Raw genomic sequence first — 18,689 nt, 5'->3', positions numbered from 1 at the left:
TGCTACGCTACAGGACTGTTTTGCTAGCACTGACTGGAATATGTTCCAGGATTCATCAAATGGTATTGAGAAGTATACCACCTCAGTCATCGGCTTCATCAATAAGTGCATCAACGACGTCGTCCCCAAAGTGACCGTACGTACATATCCCAACCAGAAGCCATGTATTACAGGCAACATCCGCATCGAGCTAAAGGCTAGAGCTGCCACTTTCAAGGAGTGGGACACTAATCCGGACACCTATAAGAAATCCCCCTATGACCTCAGACGAACCATCAAACAAGCAAAGCGTCAATACAGGATTAAGATTGAATCCTAATACGTCGGCTCTGACTCTCGTTGGATGTGGCAGGGCATGAAAATTATTACAGACTACAAAGGGAAACCCAGACACGATCTGCCCAGTGACGCGAGCCTACCAGACGAGCTAAATGCCTTTTACGCTCGCTTCGAGGCAAGCAACACTGAAGCATGCACGAGAGCAACAGCTCTTCTGGATGACTGTGTGATAACGCTTTCAGTAGCCGATGTGAGCAAGACCTTTAAACAGATCAACATTCACAAAGACACAGGACAGATGGATTACCAGGACGTGTACTCAAAGCATGCGCGGACAGGGGGCTCCCAGGTGGCGCAGTGGTCTAAGGCACTGCATCGCAGTCCTAGCTGTGCCACCAGAGACTCTGGGTTCGAGCCCAGGCTCTGTCGCTGCCGGCCACGACCGGGATGCCCATGCGGCGTCGCACAATTGGCCTAGCGTCGTCCAGGTTAGGGAGGGTTTGGCCGGCAGGGATATCCTTGTCTCATCGCTCACTAGCGACTCCTGTGGCGGGCCGGGCGCAGTGCACGCTAACCAGGTCGCTAGGTGTACAGTGTTTCCTCTGACACATTGGTGCGGCTGGCTTCCGGGTTGGATGTACGCTGTGTTAAGAAGCAGTGCGGCTTGGCTGGGTTGTGTTTCGGAGGACGCATGGCTCTCGACCTTTGCCTCTCCAGAGTCTGTGCGGGAGTTGTAGCGATGAGACAAGACAGTAACTACTAACAATTGGATACCATGAAATTGGGGAGAAAAAGGGGGTAAAAAAAGCATGCGCGGAGCAACTGTGTCTTCACTGACATTTTCAACCTCTCCCTGAATGAGTCTGTGATACCTACATCTTTCAAGCAGACCACCATAGTCCCTGTGCCCAAGGAAGCGAAGGTAACCTGCCTAAATGATTACCACACCGTAGCACTTACGTCGGTAGCCACGAAGTGCTTTGAAAGGCTGGTCATGGCTCACGTCTACAGCATCCTCCCGGATACCTTAGACCCACTCCAATTTGCATACCGCCCTAACAGATCCACAGATGACGCAATCTCAATAGCACTCCACACTGCCCTTTCCCACCTGGACAAAAGGAACACCTTTGTGTGAGAACGCTGTTCATTGACTACAGTTCAGCGTTCAACACCATAGTGCCCACGAAGCTCATCACTAAGCTAAGGACCCTGAGACTAAACACCTCCCTCTGCAACTGGATTCTGGACTTCCTGACGGGCCACCCCAGGATGGATAAGTGTAGGCAACAACACATCTGCCATGCTGATCCATCCACACCTTGGGGCCCTTTAGGTGTGTGTACCTAGTCCCCTCCTGTGCTCCCTGTTCACCCACGACTGTGTGGCCAAACACTGCTCCAACACCATCATTAAGTTTGCTGACGACACAACAGTGATCACCGCCAACGATGAGACAGCCTATAGGGAGGAGGTCAGGGAACTGTCAGTGTGGCGCCAGGACAACAACCTCTCCCTCAATGTGAGAAAGACCAAGGAGCTGATCGTGGACTACAGGAAAAGGCGGGCCGAACAGGCCCCCAATAACATCAACGGGGCTGTAGTGGAGCGGGTCGAGAGTTTCAAGTTCCTTGGTGTCCACATTACCAATGATCTAGAATTGTCCAAACACACCAAGACAGACGTGAAGAGGGCACAACAAAACCCTTTCCCCCTCAGGAGACTGAAAAGATTTGGCATGGGTGCCCAGATCCTCAAAAAGTTATTCAGCTGCACCATCGAGAGCATCCTGACCGGTTGCATCACCGCTGGGTATGGCAACTGCCTGGCATCTGACAGTAAGGCGCTACAGAAAGTAATGCGTACGGCCCAGTACATCACTGGGGCCAAGCTTCCTGCAAACCAGGACCTTTTATGGGCTTTCCTCCGGTGTCAGAGGAAAGCCCATGAAATTGTCAGAGACTCCAGTCACCCAAGTCATAGACTCTTTTCTCTGCTACCGCACAGCAAGCTGTACTGGAGTGCCAAGTCTAGGAACAAAAGGCTCATTAACAGCTTCTACCCCCAAGCCATAAGACTGCTGAACAATTAATCAATCGGACTATTACATTGACCCCCCCCCCCCATTTGTTTTGTACACTGCTGCTACTCACTGTTTATTATCTATGCATAGTCACTTCACCCCTAACTACATGTACAAATTAACTCTAACCTGTACCCCCGCACACTGACTCAGTACTGGTATCCCCTGTATATAGCCTCGTTATTGTTATGTTATTGTGTTGCTTTTTTGAATTTTTTACCTTTGTTTATTTGGTAAATATTTTCTTAACTCTTCTTGAACTGCACTGTTGGGTAAGCATTTCAAGGTAAGGTTGTATTCGGCACATGTCACAAATAAAGTCTAATTTGATTTGAAATATTACATGAAATCCTTTTTTTTGAAAGCCATTTCAGCTGTTGTGCTAATTGTTCACTCCGAATCTAGCGTAGAATCATGGGATTTGTTATATGCAGACGTTGCCTCCCATCGGGCATGCCTGCTCCCTCCACAGCTAAAGCCAGTTTGAGAAACCTGCTAGCAAACGTTTGCGCTTTGAAACTAAATAAATACTGCACTCTGAACCACAACACTTAGTTGCTAGATTCATGACACTGTCTTAGACAAAGAAAGGAAAGTCACCCTCAAAATGTGATGTAGTTTTATTGGAATTTGAAGTGGTTTAGATAACTTACTCAACCTTTAAAGAACAAAAGATACAGAGGAATTGTGAATATATGATTTGGCCAATAATTATTTGTCAGAAGTAAATACGTTGGGTATCATCAACTTTGTCTTGTAATAACCAAGTATGTAGCTGCACATTTTTTGCTGAAAAACAAAGTAATTTTAACATTGTGTGTACAACACATTAGGAAGACTTTGCATGACATAGACTGACCAAGTGAATCCAAGTGAAAAGTATGATCCCTTATTGATGTCACCTGTTAAATCCACGTCAATCAGTGTAGTTAAAGGGGAGGAGGCAGGTTAAAGAAGGATTTTTAACACTTGAGACAATTGAGACATGGATTGTGTATGTGTGCCATTCAGAGGGTGAGTGGGAAAGACAAAAGATTTAAGTGCCTTTGAACGGAGTATGGTAATAGATGCCAGGCACACTGGTTTGAGTGTGTCAAGAACTGCAACGCTGCTGGGTTTTTCAAGCTCAACAATTTCCTGTGTGTCAAGAATGGTCCACCACCAAAAGGACATCCAGCCAACTTGACACACCTGTGGGAAGCATTGGAGTAAACATGTTCAAAAGCTACTCTCTGTTTAAAAAACAAAAGTTGTGTTACTCAATAGTAGGAACTGGTTTTCCTAATGTTTTGTACACTCAATGTAGTATGTAGACACATACTACTAACTCTAAAGTCTTTAAATTGTATGATGTATGTAGTTGCTATTTTCCAATGTATATTTGTAATTTTGAGCATAATTTGATATGTTCAGCACTGTTGAGATATTGTTGAATTATATAGCATATTGATCCTTTGAATCAGCAGTGTCAAACTCAATTCCTGGAGGGTGATGTCTGCTGGTTTTTGTTATTTCAATTCCATTTGTGTCCAATTAAGACATTAAGACACAACCAGGTGAGGGGTTGACAATTAAGACACAACCAGGTGAGGGGAATTTCTAACAAATGAATTACTTTAAATGGTCAATCAAATACAGGGGAAGAGTGAAACCCAGCGGACACACCACCCTCCAGGAACTGAGTTTGACACCCCTGCTTTGAATTAAGAAACTTATTTTCAAATCTACCATTTGTATAAAACATGAAGTTGAAACTAGGCAGATACTGTATATATATTCTCAAATATTTAAGACAATGTTAGAATGATATGATGCCTGTTTGTTAAACTTAGCTAGTCTATCATTCGCCGTAAAATGTTGGCCAATTTTCAATACTGTATGCCCTGCGTAGGTTACATCCTTATTGCCATTGTTACTATTTCAGGGGCTGCCCCTGTGATAATGACTTCCCTGTGAAGATTCCAGTTTAATATGGCAATAATATCGCTTGTTTTCAACTTCACAAGCCCCATCTAATAAAATTAACTTTTATTGGTCACATATACCTATTTTACAGTCTGATGGTCTTGATATAGAAGCTGCTTTTCAGTCTCTCGGTCCCAGCTTTAATGCCCCTGCACTGACCTCGCCTTATGGATGATGGATGATGGCCCTGGCACCACTCCGCCAGGGCCCTCACCTCCTCCCTGTAGGCTGTCTCGTCATTATTGGTAATCAGGCCTACTACTGTTGAGTGGTCGGCAAACTTGATTATTGAGTTGGAGGCATGCGTGACTACACAATCATGGGTGAACAGGGAGTACAGGAGGGGGCTGAGCACGCACCCTTGTGGGGCCCCTGTGTTAAGGATCAGCGAAGTTGAGGTGTTGTTTCCTACCTTCACCAGGAGGGTACTATGGTGTTGGATGGAAATGGGCTTCCATGCCTCTTTCTTGCCTGCTTGCTTCTTAGCTCCATACCTGTTGATGTTAGACACCAGCGAACCAATAACTGACAAGGAGAAAAACAACTGGAAAAGATGAAGGGGGCTGTACTTTCCATTCATGTCCAGCTGAGGTCCTGGCTTTCTTTTAGGTTGAAATGTTGGTGGAAGTGGCTCCACATCATCCTCTAGTACAGTGTGGCAATAGTCCTCTCCCTCTGTGGTAGTTGCCGCTGGTGGACTGGCCCTCTTCTGCTTCTGGGCTGGCCTCTTCACACCTCTAGATGGCCGGGCGGGGGTGGGTGTGGAGCCAGAGACAGCAGCAGAGGTCAGACTGGATAAACCAGTTCCTACATTTGAATGAGTGGGGGATGGACAAATTGAATGTGGTCTCTTTGGTGTTGGCTCCCAGAGGTCACCTGAGTCAGAGTCTCTACCACTATTGAGGATTTAAAAAATTCAGTTAGAACTCAGGTTTACTATGACTTATTTTATTTCACCTTTATTTTAGCAGGGGTTGAGCCCTGCATCAATACATCAAATACACAACACATATCTATAAACATATATATTATATAGAGTATGGGGAACACAATGACTATAATGAAATATGTGGACCTTAATTGGTCAATTAAATACAGGGGAAGAGTGAAACCCAGCGGACACACCACCCTCCAGGAATTGATTTTAACACCCCTGCTTTGAATTAAGAAACTTATTTTCAAATATAAACTGGGTGGTTCGAGCCCTGAATGCCGATTGTCTGTTTATACTGCTCTAATTACGTTAGTAACCAGTTTATAATAGCAATAAGGCACCTTGGGGGTTTGTGGTATATGGCCAATATACCATGGCTAAGGGCTGTGTCCAGGGCTGTGTCCAGGCACACGCAATCCCATCTGGTTTGCGCTTAGCGGGACTATCATTTGTTTTTCAACAGGACAATGACCCAAACCGCACCTCCAGGCTGTGTGAGGGCTATTTTACAAAGAAGGAGAGTGATGGTGTGCTGCATCAGGTGACCTGACCTCCACAATCACCCAACCTCAACCCAATTGAAATGGTTTGAGATGAGTTGAGGGAAAAGCAGCCAACAAGTGCTCAGCATATGTGGGAACTCCTTCAAGACTGTTGGAAAAGCATTCCTCATGAAGCTGGTTGAGAGAATGCCAAGAGTGTGCAATGCTATCAAATCAAAGTTTATTTGTCACGTGCGCCGAATACAACAGGTGTAGACCTTACAGTGAAATGCTTACTTACAGGCTCCAACCAACAGTGCATAAAAAAAGTTTTAGGTGAACAATAGGTAAGTAAAGAAATGAAAACAACAGTGAAAAAGAACAGTAGCGAGGCTATATACAGTAGCAAGGCTATAACAGTAGCGAGGGTATATACAGGCACAGGTTAGTCGGGCTGATTGAGGTAGTATGTACATGTAGATATGGTTAAAGTGACTATGCATATATGATAAACAGAGAGTAGCAGTAGCGTAAAAGAGGGGTTGGCGGGTGGCGGGACACAATGCAGATAGCCCGGTTAGCCAATGTGCGGGGGCACTGGTTGGTCGGGCCAATTGAGATAGTATGTACATGAATGTATAGTTAAAGTGACTATGCATATATGATAAACAGAGAGTAGTAGCAGCGTAAAAGAGGGGTTGGGGGGGGAATACAATGCAAATAGTCCAAGTAGCCAATTGATTACCTGTTCAGGAGTCTTATGGCTTGGGGGTAAAAACTGTTGAGAAGCCTTTTTGTCCTAGACTTGGCACTCCGGTAACGCTTGCCATGCGGTAGTAGAGAGAACAGTCTGTGGCTGGGGTCTTTGACAATTTTTAGGGCCTTCCTCTGACACCGCCTGGTGTAGAGGTCCTGGATGGCAGGCAGCTTAGCCCCAGTGATGAACTGGGCCGTACGCATTACCCTCTGTAGTGCCTTGTGGTCGGAGGCCGAGCAATTGCCATTCCAGGCAGTGATGCAACCAGTTACGGAGAGCGTGATCACACAGTCGTCTGGAACAGCTGATGCTCTCATGCATGCCTCAGTGTTGCTTGCCTCAAAGCGAGCATAGAAGTGATTTAGTTTGTCTGGTAGGCTCGTGTCACTGGGCAGCTCGCGGCTGTGCTTCCCTTGAAAGCGGCAGCTCTACCCTTTAGCTCAGTGCAAATGTTGCCTGTAATCCATGGCTTCTGGTTGGGGTATGTACATACAGTCACTGTGGGGACGACGTCCTCGATGCACTTATTGATAAAGCCAGTGACTGATGTGGTGTACTCCTCAATGCCATCGGAAGAATCCCAGAACATGTTCCAGTCTGTGATAGCAAAACAGTCCTGTAGTTTAGCATCTGCTTCATCTGACCACTTTTTTATAGACTGAGTCACTGGTGCTTCCTGCTTTAATTTTTGCTTGTAAAGAGGAATTAGGAGGATAGAATTGTGGTCGGATTTACCAAATGGAGTGCGAGGGAGAGCTTTGTACGCGTCTCTGTGTGTGGAGTACAGGTGATCTAGAATGCTTTCCTTCTGGTTGCACATTTAACATGTTGATAGAAATGAGATAGAACTGATTTAAGTTTCCCTGCATTAAAGTCTCCGGCCACTAGGAGTGCCGCCTCTTTGTGAGCGGTTTCCTGTTTGCTTATTTTCTTATACAGCTGACTGAGTGCAGTCTTTGTGCCAGCATTCGTCTGTGGTGGTAAATAAACAGCCACGAAGAGTATAGCTGAAAACTCTCTAGGCAAATAGGTCATCAAGGTAAAGCGTGGCTACTTTGAAAAATCTAAAATCTAAAATATATTTTGATTTGTTTAACACTTTTTTGGTTACTACATGATTCCATATGTGTTATTTCATAGTTTTGATGTCTTCACTATTATTCTACATTGGAAAATAGTAAAAATAAAGAAAACCCTTGAATGAGTAGGTGTGTTCAGATTTTTGACTGGTACTGTATTTTCGCAAATATTTAAGACAATGTTAGAATGATATGATGCCTCTTTGTTGAACTTAGCTAGTCTATCATTAACCGTAATCTGTTGGCCTATTTTCAATACTATATGTCTTTCTGTTAATTTTTAAGGATGCAAGGTTACATCCTTATTGCCATTGTTTGGGTAATGTTACAAAGTAGTATTTCAGTACAGGCTGAGCCTGTGTTGATGACTTCCCTGTGAAGTCCAGTTTGATAACGCATTGTGACCTATTACTCTAAACTAGTGATATACCGGCTCATAAACGTACACACGTCTGACATTCTGAGAACGTTCTAAGAATGTATTGTGATGGTCCCAAGGGAACGTTCTCTGGGGGACCTTTGTCTTGTTCCATGTAAGTTCCCAGGACGTCACAGAGGACCATGTCGGGGGCTTTTTAGGATGTTCTCTGGACTTTCATTTTAATAGTCCTTAGGATCTCACGTGATTGTGATCTGGGGGACCTTTGTGTTGTTCCCTGTAAGTTCCCAGGACGTCACTGAGGACCATGTCTGGACCTTTTTAGGACATTCTCAGGACTTTCATTTTACTATTTCCCTGGGGGGGACCTTTTTCTAGTTCCCGCTTTGTTCTTGGGACATTGTGTCATCAGGACCATGACACATCGTCCCAAGAAAGTCCGTGGGGACGTCCACGGGACAAACCGGGAACTTGACAAAACCTTCAGGGACCATGACACAATGTCCCAAGAATGACCTAAAAGCGTCCTCAGGGACGTCCCTGGGACCATGGCACAACGTCCTGATGACTTTAGGAGACCATTTCCTGATGTCATGTGGACGTCCTAACGACTCATTATTGTTTGCAGGGTATACATAAAGAGAACATAAGAAAAAGAAAAGTTCAAAGTATATACATCCTCTTTATACATCATTATTGTCATGTTGTGAAGCATGTGTCATGAGGACTTCCTTGTCCAGTTGTGTAGTTCAGTATCAGATGATTGACTCGTTGTTGTACCCACAAAAAGCGCCTTCAGTAAGTATTCACACACTTGGACTTTTTCCACATTTTGTTGTGTTACATCCTGAATTTAAAATGGATTAAATCTTGATTGTATGTCAGTAGCTTACACACAATACCCAATAATGTCAAAGTGGAATTATGTTTTTAGAATTCTTTACCTATTAATGAAAAGCTGAGTCAATAAGTATTCAACCCCTTTGGCATGCCTAAATAAATTCAGGAGTAAACATTTCCTTAACGACCAGGGAGGTTTTACAATGCCTTGCAAAGAAGGGCACCTATTGGCAGATGGGTAAAACAAGCAGACAATGAATATCTCTTTGAGCATGGTAAAGTTATTAAACTTTGGATGGTATATCAATAAACCCAGTCACAACAAAGAGAGCGGCGTCCTTCTTAACTCAGATGCTGGAGAGGAAGGAAACCACTCAGTGATTTAACCATGATGTCAATGGTGCCTTTAAAACAGTTACAGAGGATGAATCAACAACATTGTAGTCAGTTCACAATACTAACCTAAATGACAGAGTGAAAAGAAGGAAGCCTGTACAGAATACAAATAATCCAAAACATACGTCCTGTTTGAAATAAGGCACTTAAGGAGGATCCTGCATGGAATTCTGGGGAAAGGCTGTGTGCTGATCAAGCTCTGTGACAATTTTGGCCTAAATTGAACTTCACGAGTTAAAAGTACATATTTTACCTTCTAAATCGGATGGACAATGAGTAAGGATAAGTATTCAAGTGAAAGACGGCATCAAAGAGAAGACTCTGCTATCTTCACCATCTTTAAGGCGCTCACTGAGCCAAACTCCACGAGATGGTAGAGGCTGCCATCACACTCAAAACAGAGACAGAGATGGCAGAGGTTCCTCTCTCATGGCAGATCTGAAGTTATTTCAATGAGAAACAGCCACCTCACTCAGCAAAATGCAAACCTCTATTGATGGCATGAAGGCTACTCTAGAGAAAAATTATTAACGGATGACCCACATTGAAAGAAAAATTAGGAACACGACGAAAAGCTAATACAACAAGACTGATGGGCCAGGTAGAGGAATTACAAAATAAGGGAGACTTGTTGGAAAACCTTTCGCGTAGTAATAATATTCACATTTGATTTTTGTGGTCGAAACCAATGCAGAAAGGGGGCAGAAAATGTCTACATTTGTGGACAAGATGCTGAGGGAGGTCTTGGAAATCGATGCTGCTTCAACGTTGGTCATGGAGAGGTCCCACAGAATCGCACCTGCAGCCCAGAGCAGGCCCGGAGCGAAGGACACATGGGATTGCGCTATCATCGTGCACCTTCTCAACTTCGAAACGAAACAGAAGATACTGCAGCTGTCCAGAACCAAGGTAGAAGTATTCTACAAGGACAAGCGCATACGTATCTTCAATGACTATTCCGCAAAGCTGTTGAGGAAAAGAAAAGATTACGACGGGATCAAGAGAGAATTGGCAGCCAAAAACATCTCATACTCTCCGACGTTCCCTCTGATTCTGTACCTGATGCCAAGTCCTGCCTGTGCTCCATTGGGTTTACACCACCCTCCAGACCCGAGGACAGGGTACGAAAAAATATGTGGCAAATTGTTGGGCCCTGAAGGAGTGAGAGACAGACAGAAGGACTCGAGACCCAAGAAGAAGCCTAAATCTACCGCATAACATTGTCCAGTCCACATTGACTACTGAAGCGACCTCTTCTTTTTAAGGACTTGACCTGCATTTATGCTCATAATTGGGACCCTAATGCTGGACTAATTCATCAATATTTGACCTACAGTTTGTTGGGATGATAAAGTAATTATTTAATCTGGAATAAACAGAATAGCCTGCTTTCCTCATTCCCACTTTCTCTTTTAGTAGGCTATATTTTTTTGCTTTGTTTTATGGCAATTACATATAGGCTTCCCAAGTGTAGGTTACTGAACATATTAGCCTAAAATTAGCTGATCCTTTATTGATTTAGACAATGCTTTAGGATTACATTTAATTTCCAGCATTTAACCCTTACTGTTTAAGCTTATCCAAGATGGCGTAGCAGTCAGACGTATTTTGTCCTCGTCCTGTCGTGTCCCATGTATATATATTTTTATATATTTTTCTTTGCATATCATTTTATATTTTTCCTAAACCTCAACTTCAATATACTCTCCTGCAACCCGCCTCACCCAATGTGGTATAGATCTGCTATTTTCTAAAGTATTTTTATTTTTTTACATTTGAACCAGAATCCCCCAACAGAAGCTAGCCAGCTAACTAGCTACTAGCTAGTAGTCAGCTAACCACTGCTAGCGGTCATCAGCTAACCTCTAGCTCGGAAATCTCTCGCCAGTTTGCACAACGCGATTCAAACCAGAGCATACCGGACTTATTTTCTCTCCATATCCCCGGATTCCTATTGCAAGGTCTGAACCTTTTCACCTGGATCATCGCAGCTAGCTAGCTGCAATCCGAGTGGATACTCCTGGCTAACGTCTCTGTCCCGAAGCAAACACCAATTAGCCTGGAGCTAGCCCATGCTAAGCCCATCTCCCGGCTAGCTGAAGAGGTCAATCAGCCACTCCTTGGGCTACAGTACCTATTTTGCCAATTGGCCTGGACCCCTTTTACTACACAAAGCCCTGCTAATCCATCATGACTACCGACGTAATCTGCCCGAGGGTTCTTTATCCAACAGGCCCCTCCGTCACGACGTCCCCTGAATGCCCATCTGCTAGCCGCGGCCCGCTAGCTGTCTAGAACATATCGGACTGTTAGCTGAAAAGGTCAATCGGCCAATTTCTTGGGCCACTATACCTATTTTGCCAATTGGACTGGGCACCTTTACTGCATGGAACCCTACTAATCCATCACGGCTGGTCTGCCGACGGGACCGCACGAGGAGGCTACAACAGACTTCTTCCGTCGTGATGACCCTCTAAGGCCCTTCTGCTAGCTTGCTATCCCCGGCCCGCTACTTGTCTGAATCGCCGTGTCTCCAACCAGCTTAACTACTCACTGGACCCCTATGATCACTCAGCTATGCATGCCTCTCCCTAATGTCAATATGCCCTGTCCATTGATGTTCTGGTTAGTGATTATTGTCTTATTTCACTGTAGAGCCTGTAGCCCTGCTCAATATACCTTAGCTAACCCTTCAGTTCCATCTCCCACACATGTGGTGACATCACCTGGTTTAAATTATGTTTCTAGAGACAATATCTCTCTCGTCGTCACTGTATTCACATCCTACCATACCTTTGTCTGTACATTATGCCTTGAATCTATTCTATCGCAACCAGAAACCTGCTCCATTTACTCTCTATTCCGAACGCACAAGCGACCAGTTCTATTAGCCTTTGGCCGTACCCTTATCCTACTCCTCCTCTGTTCCTCTGGTGATGTAGAGGTTAATCCAGGCCCAGCAGTGCCTAGCACCCCTCCCATTCACCAGGCGCTCTCATTTGTTGACTTCTGTAACCGTAAAAGCCTTGGTTTCATGCATGTTAACATTAGAAGCCTCCTCCCCAAGTTTGTTTTATTCACTGCCTTAGCACACTCTGCCAATCCGGATGTCCTAGCCGTGTCTGAATCCTGGTTTAGGAAGACCACCAAATACCCTGAAATTTACATCCCAAACAATAACATTTTCTGACAAGATAGAACTGCCAAAGTGGCAATCTAGTGCAGAGATAGCCTGCAGAGTTCTGTCATACTATCAAGGTCTGTGCCCAAACAATTGAAGCTTCTACTTCTAAAAATCCACCTTTCCAGAAACAAGTCTCTCACCGTTGCCGCTTGCTATAGACCACCCTCTGCCCCCAGCTGTGCCCTGGACACCATTGGTGAATTGATTGCCCCCCATCTATCTTCAGAGCTCGTGCTGGTAGGTGACCTAAACTGGGACATGCTTAAAACCCCGGCCATCCTACAATCTAAGCTTGATGCCCTCAATCTCACACAAATTATCAATGAACCTACCAGGTACAACCCCAAATCCGTAAACACGGGCACCCTCATAAATATCAGCCTAACCAACTTACCCTCCAAAAATCCCTCAGCTGTCTTCAACCAAGATCTCAGTGATCCCTGCCTCATTGCCTGCCTCTGTAATGGATCTGCGGTCAAACGACCACCCCTCATCACTGTCAAAAGCTCCCTAAAACACTTCAGCAAGCAGGCCTTTCTAATCGACCTGGCAAGGGTATCCTGGAAGAATATTGACCTCATCCCGTCAGTAGAGGATGCCTGGTTATTCTTTAAAAGTGCCTTCCTCACCATCTTAAATAAGCACGCCCCATAAAAAAAATGTTGAACCAGGAACAGATATAGCCCTTGGTTCCCTCCAGACCTGACTTCCCTTGACCAGCACAAAAAACATCCTGTGGCGTACTGCATTAGCATCAAATAGCCCCCATGATATGCATATTTTCAGGGAAGTTAGGAACCAATATACACAAGCAGTTAGGAAAGCTAAGGCTAGCTTTTTCAAACAGAAATTAGAGTAGTTAATTAGAGTAGTTAATTCTGTTGCACAAACTCCAAAAAGTTCTGGGACACTGTAAAGTCCATGGAGAATAAGAGCACCTCCTCCCAGCGGCCCACTGCACTGAGGCTAGGAAACACTGTCACCACCGATAACTCCACGATAATTGAGAATTTCAATAAGCATCTTTCTACAGCTGGCCATGCTTTCCACCTGGCTACCCCTACCCCGATCAACTGCCCTGCACCCCCCACAGCAACTCGCCCAAGCCTCCACAATTTCTCCTTCACCCAAATCCAGATAGCTGATGTTCTGAAAGAGCGGGAAAATCTGGACCCCTTCAAATCAGCCGGCCTAGACAATCTGGACCCTCTCTTTCTAAAATTACCTGACAAAATTGTTGCAACCCTTATTACTAGCCTGTTCAAACTCTCTTTCGTATCGTCTGAGATCCCCAAAGATTGGAAAGCTGTCGCTGTCATCGCCCTCTTCAAAGGGGGAGACATACTACACCCAAACTGCTACAGACCTCTTTCCATCCTACCCTGCCTTTCTAAGGTCTTCGAAAGCCAAGTTAACAAACAGATCACTGACCATTTTGAATCCCACTCTACCTTCTCCGCTATGCAATCTGGCTTCCGAGCTGGTCATGGGTGCGCCTCAGCCATGCTCAAGGTCCTAAACGATATCATAACTGCGATCAATAAGAGACAATACTGTGCAGCCGTATTCATCGACCTGGCCAAGGCTTTCAACTCTGTCAATCACCACATTCTTATTGGCAGACTCAACAGCCTTGGTTTCTCAAATGACTGCCTCGACTGGTTCACCAACTACTTCTCTGATAGAGTTCAGTGTGTCAAATCGGAGGGCCTGTTGTCCGGACCTCTGGCAGTCTCTATAGGGGTGCCACAGGGTTCAATTCTCGGGCCGACTCTCTTCTCTGTATATATCCATGATGTCGCTCTTGATGCTGGTGATTCTCTGATCCACCTCTACGCAGACGACACCATTCTGTATACTTCTGGCCCTTCTTTCGACACTGTGCTAACTAACCTCCAGACGAGCTTCAATGTCATACAACTCTCCTTCCGTGGCATCCAACTGCTCTTAAATGCAAGTAAAACTAAATAAATGCTCTTCAACCGATCGCTGCCCGCACCTGCCCGCCCATCCAGCATCACTACTCTGGACGGTTCTGACCTAGAATATGTGGACAACTACAAATACCTAGGTGTCTGGTTAGACTGTAAACTCTCCTTCCAGACCCACATTGAGCATCTCCAATCCAAAATTAAATCTAGAATCGGCTTCCTATTTTGCAACAAAGCATCCTTCACTCATGCTGCCAAACATACCCTCGTAAACAGACTATCCTACCGATCCTCGACTTCGGCGATGTCATTTACAAAATAGCCTCCAACACTCTACTCAACAAATTGGATGCAATCTATCACATTGCCATCTATAGTTTTGTCAACAAAGCCTCACATACTACCCACCACTGCGACCTGTACGCTCTCGTTGGCTGGCAATTGGTTCATACTCGTCGCCAAACCCACTGGCTCCAGGTCATCTACAAGTCTTTGCTAGGTAAAGCCCCGCCTTATCTCAGTTCACTGGTCACCATAGCAGCACTCACCCGCAGCACGCGCTCCAGCAGGTATATTTCACTGGTCACCTCCAAAGCCAATTCCTACTTTGGCCGCCTTTCCTTCCAGTTCTCTGCTGCTAATGACTGGAATGAACTGCAAAAATCGCTGAAGCTGGAGACTCATATCTCCCTCACTAACTTCAAGCACCAGCTGTCAGAGCAGCTCACAGATCATTGCACCTGTACATCTGTAAATAGCCCATCCAACTACCTCATCCCCATACGGTATTTATTTATTTTGCTCCTTTGCACCCTAGTATCTCTACTTGAACATTAATCTTCTGCACATCTATCACTCCAGTGTTTAATTGCTATATCGTAATTACCTCGACACTATGGCCTATTTTATTGCCTTACCTCCCTTATCTTACCTCATTTGCACAAACTGTATATACAGTGGGGAGAACAAGTATTTGATATACTGCCGATTTTGCAGGTTGTCCTACTTACAAAGCATGTAGAAGTCTGTAATTTTTTATCATAGGTACACTTCAACTGTGAGAGACGGAATCTAAATCAAAAATCCAGAAAATAACATTGTATGATTTTTAAGTATTTAATTTGCATTTTATTGCATGACATAAATATGACATAAGATACATCAGAAAAGCAGAACTTAATGTTTGGTACAGAAACCTTTGTTTGCAATTTCAGAGATCATAAGTTTCCTGTAGTTCTTGACCAGGTTTGCACACACTGCAGCAGGGATTTTGGCCCACTCCTTCATACAGACATTCTCCAGATCCTTCAGGTTTCGAGGCTCTCGCTGGGCAATACGGACTTTCAGCTCCCTCCAAAGATTTTCTATTGGGTTCAGGTCTGGAGACTGGCTAGGCCACTCCAGGACCTTGAGATGCTTCTTACGGAGCCACTCCTGAGTTGCCCTGGCTGTGTTTCGAGTCGTTGTCATGCAGACCCAGCCACGACCCATCTTCAATGCTCTTACTGAGGGAAGGAGGTTGTTGGGCAAGATCTCGCGATACATGGCCCCATCCATCCTCCCCTCAATACGGTGCAGTCGTCCTGTCCCCTTTGCAGAAAAGCATCCCCAAAGAATGATGTTTCCACCTCCATGCTTCACGGTTGGGATGGTGTTCTTGGGGTTGTACTCATCCTTCTTCTTCCTCCAAACACGGCGAGTGGAGTTTAGACCAAAAAACTCTATTTTTGTCTCATCAGACCACATGACCTTCTCCCATTCCTCCTCTGGATCATCCAGATGGTCATTGGCAAACTTCAGACGGGCCTGGACATGCGCTGGCTTGAGCAGGGGGACCTTGCGTGCGCTGCAGGATTTTAATCCATGACGGCGTAGTGTGTTACTAATGGTTTTCTTTGAGACTGTGGTCCCAGCTCTCTTCAGGTCATTGACCAGGTCCTGCCGTGTAGTTCTGGGCTGATCCCTCACCTTCCTCATGATCATTGATGCCCCACGAGGTGAGATCTTGCATGGAGCCCCAGACCGAGGGTGATTGACCGTCATCTTGAACTTCTTCCATTTTCTAATAATTGCGCCAACAGTTGTTGCCTTCTCACCAAGCTGCTTGCCTATTGTCCTGTAGCCCATCTCAGCCTTGTGCAGGTCTACAATTTTATCCCTGATGTCCTTACACAGCTCTCGGGTCTTGGCCATTGTGGAGTGGTTGGAGTCTGTTTGATTGAGTGTGTGGACAGGTGTCTTTTATACAGGTAACAAGTTCAAACAGGTGCAGTTAATACAGGTAATGATTGGAGAACAGGAGGGCTTCTTAAAGAAAAACTAACAGGTCTGTGAGAGCTGGAATTCTTACTGGTTGGTAGGTGATCAAATACTTATGTCGTGCAATAAAATGCAAATGAATTACTTAAATATCATACAATGTGATTTTCTGCATTTTTGTTTTAGATTCCGTCTCGCACAGTTGAAGTGTACCTATGATAACAATTACAGACCTCTATATGCTTTGTAAGTAGGAAAACCTGCAAAATCGGCAGTGTATCAAATACTTGTTCTCCCCACTGCTTTTTTCCCTACTGTATTATTGACTGTATGTTTGTTTATTCCATGTGTAACTCTGTGTTGTTGTATGTGTCGAACTGCTTTGCTTTATCTTGGCCAGGTCGCAGTTGTAAATGAGAACTTGTTCTCAACTAGCCTACCTGGTTAAATAAAATGTAAAATTAAAAAACAGCCTGCTTTGTAATGAGAGACAGTTACTATGCCTGCCCGCATATGCTTGTATATTTTTTTTTTACATTCCGTTTTCTTATAGCCTAATATTATTTGAGTTGGGAAAACATTCAATAGGCTATGGGGCTATATTTCCTAGTTTATAACAGAGTGCAGGGAATGTCTCATCCATGCGAGTTTGAATTTTGGCCCCTCCCCTTTTTTGTTTATTATTTATTTATTTATGCATCCAGGCTACTCTTTAAATGATAGTTCGCTGAAGTGAAATTGTCTAGTGATAAATATTAGGTCAGATGTACTCAAATATATGCTGAAATATCCCTTAGTTTCCACAATTGCCCCGCTACTGGGTCTTGTGAGGAATCCCCATTGTTTAAAGGTCACCACACCACCAAGATCTGCCACCCAGGGTGCAGTCTTACGTGTTCTACTTTTCATTTCACTGTTCGGGCTCCCTTCGTTCTAGTGGAGACGCTTATATTTGTATTGATGTTCTTGTTGTTTCTGCATGTGTTTTGTGTTGAAATGAAAAACAAAGGAGTATTTCTGTCTGCAGTTCTGGTACAAGGAAAAGGTCAATTCAAATCAAGGTCTGTCGTGTTTTATATTGACACTTTATACTGACAATGAAATCACTTAATATTTTGATTTATAACAGGAAGGGCTTAAACCATGTGATTAAACAGAAAATAATATTGATTCAGATGACCAACCTACTCATGATAGATTACGGAGACGAAATCGGCAGGTAAGGGTGCTCTCGAGCGGCTAGATGTTATTTACCATTCGGCCATCAGATTTGCCACTAATGCTTCTCATAGGACACATCACTGCACTCTATACTCCTCTGTAAACTGGTCATCTCTGTATATCCGTCGCAAGACCCAATGGTTGATGCTTATTTATAAAACCCTCTTAGGCCTTACTCCCCCCCATCTGAGATACCTACTGCAGCCCTCATCCTCCACAAACAACTCTTGTTCTGCCAGTCACATTCTGTTAAAGGTCCCCAAAGCGCACACATCCCTGGGTCGCTCGTCTTTTCAGTTCGCTGCAGCTAGCGACTGAAACGAGCTGCAAAAAACACTCAAATTGGACAGTTTTATCTCCATCGCTTCCTTCAAAGACTCAATCATGGACACCTACTGACACTTGTGGCTGCTTCGCGTGATGTATTGTTGTCTCTACCTTTTTGCACTTTGTGCTGTTGTCTGTGCCCAATAATGTTTGTACCATCTTTTGTGCTGCTACCATGTTGTGCTGCTGCCATGTTGTGCTATTGCCATGTTGTGTTGCTACCATGCTGTATTGTCATGTGTTGCTGCCATGCTATGTTGTTGTCTTAGGTCTCTCTTTATGTAGTGTTGTGGTGTCTCTCTTGTCGTGATGTGTGTTTTGTCCTATATTTTTTTTTTATTTTTTTATTTTAATCCCAGCCCCAGAGGGTCCCTGCAGGAGGCCTTTTGCCTTTTGGTAGGCCGTCATTGTAAATAAGAATTTGTTTTTAACTGACTTGCCTAGATAAATAAAGGTGAGAAAATAGTAAAAAATAGTAAGTGTCCAGGTCCTGACCGGTTCCCATGCGAGTTCTATAAAACTTTCAGTAAATAACTAATACCACTGATCAGAGAGGTTCTTCATGAGGTGATA

The sequence above is a fragment of the Salvelinus fontinalis genome, chromosome 7 (genome assembly GCF_029448725.1).
Source record: "Salvelinus fontinalis isolate EN_2023a chromosome 7, ASM2944872v1, whole genome shotgun sequence".
Lineage (NCBI taxonomy): Eukaryota > Metazoa > Chordata > Actinopteri > Salmoniformes > Salmonidae > Salvelinus > Salvelinus fontinalis.
Note: the sequence above shows the minus strand (reverse complement) of the source record.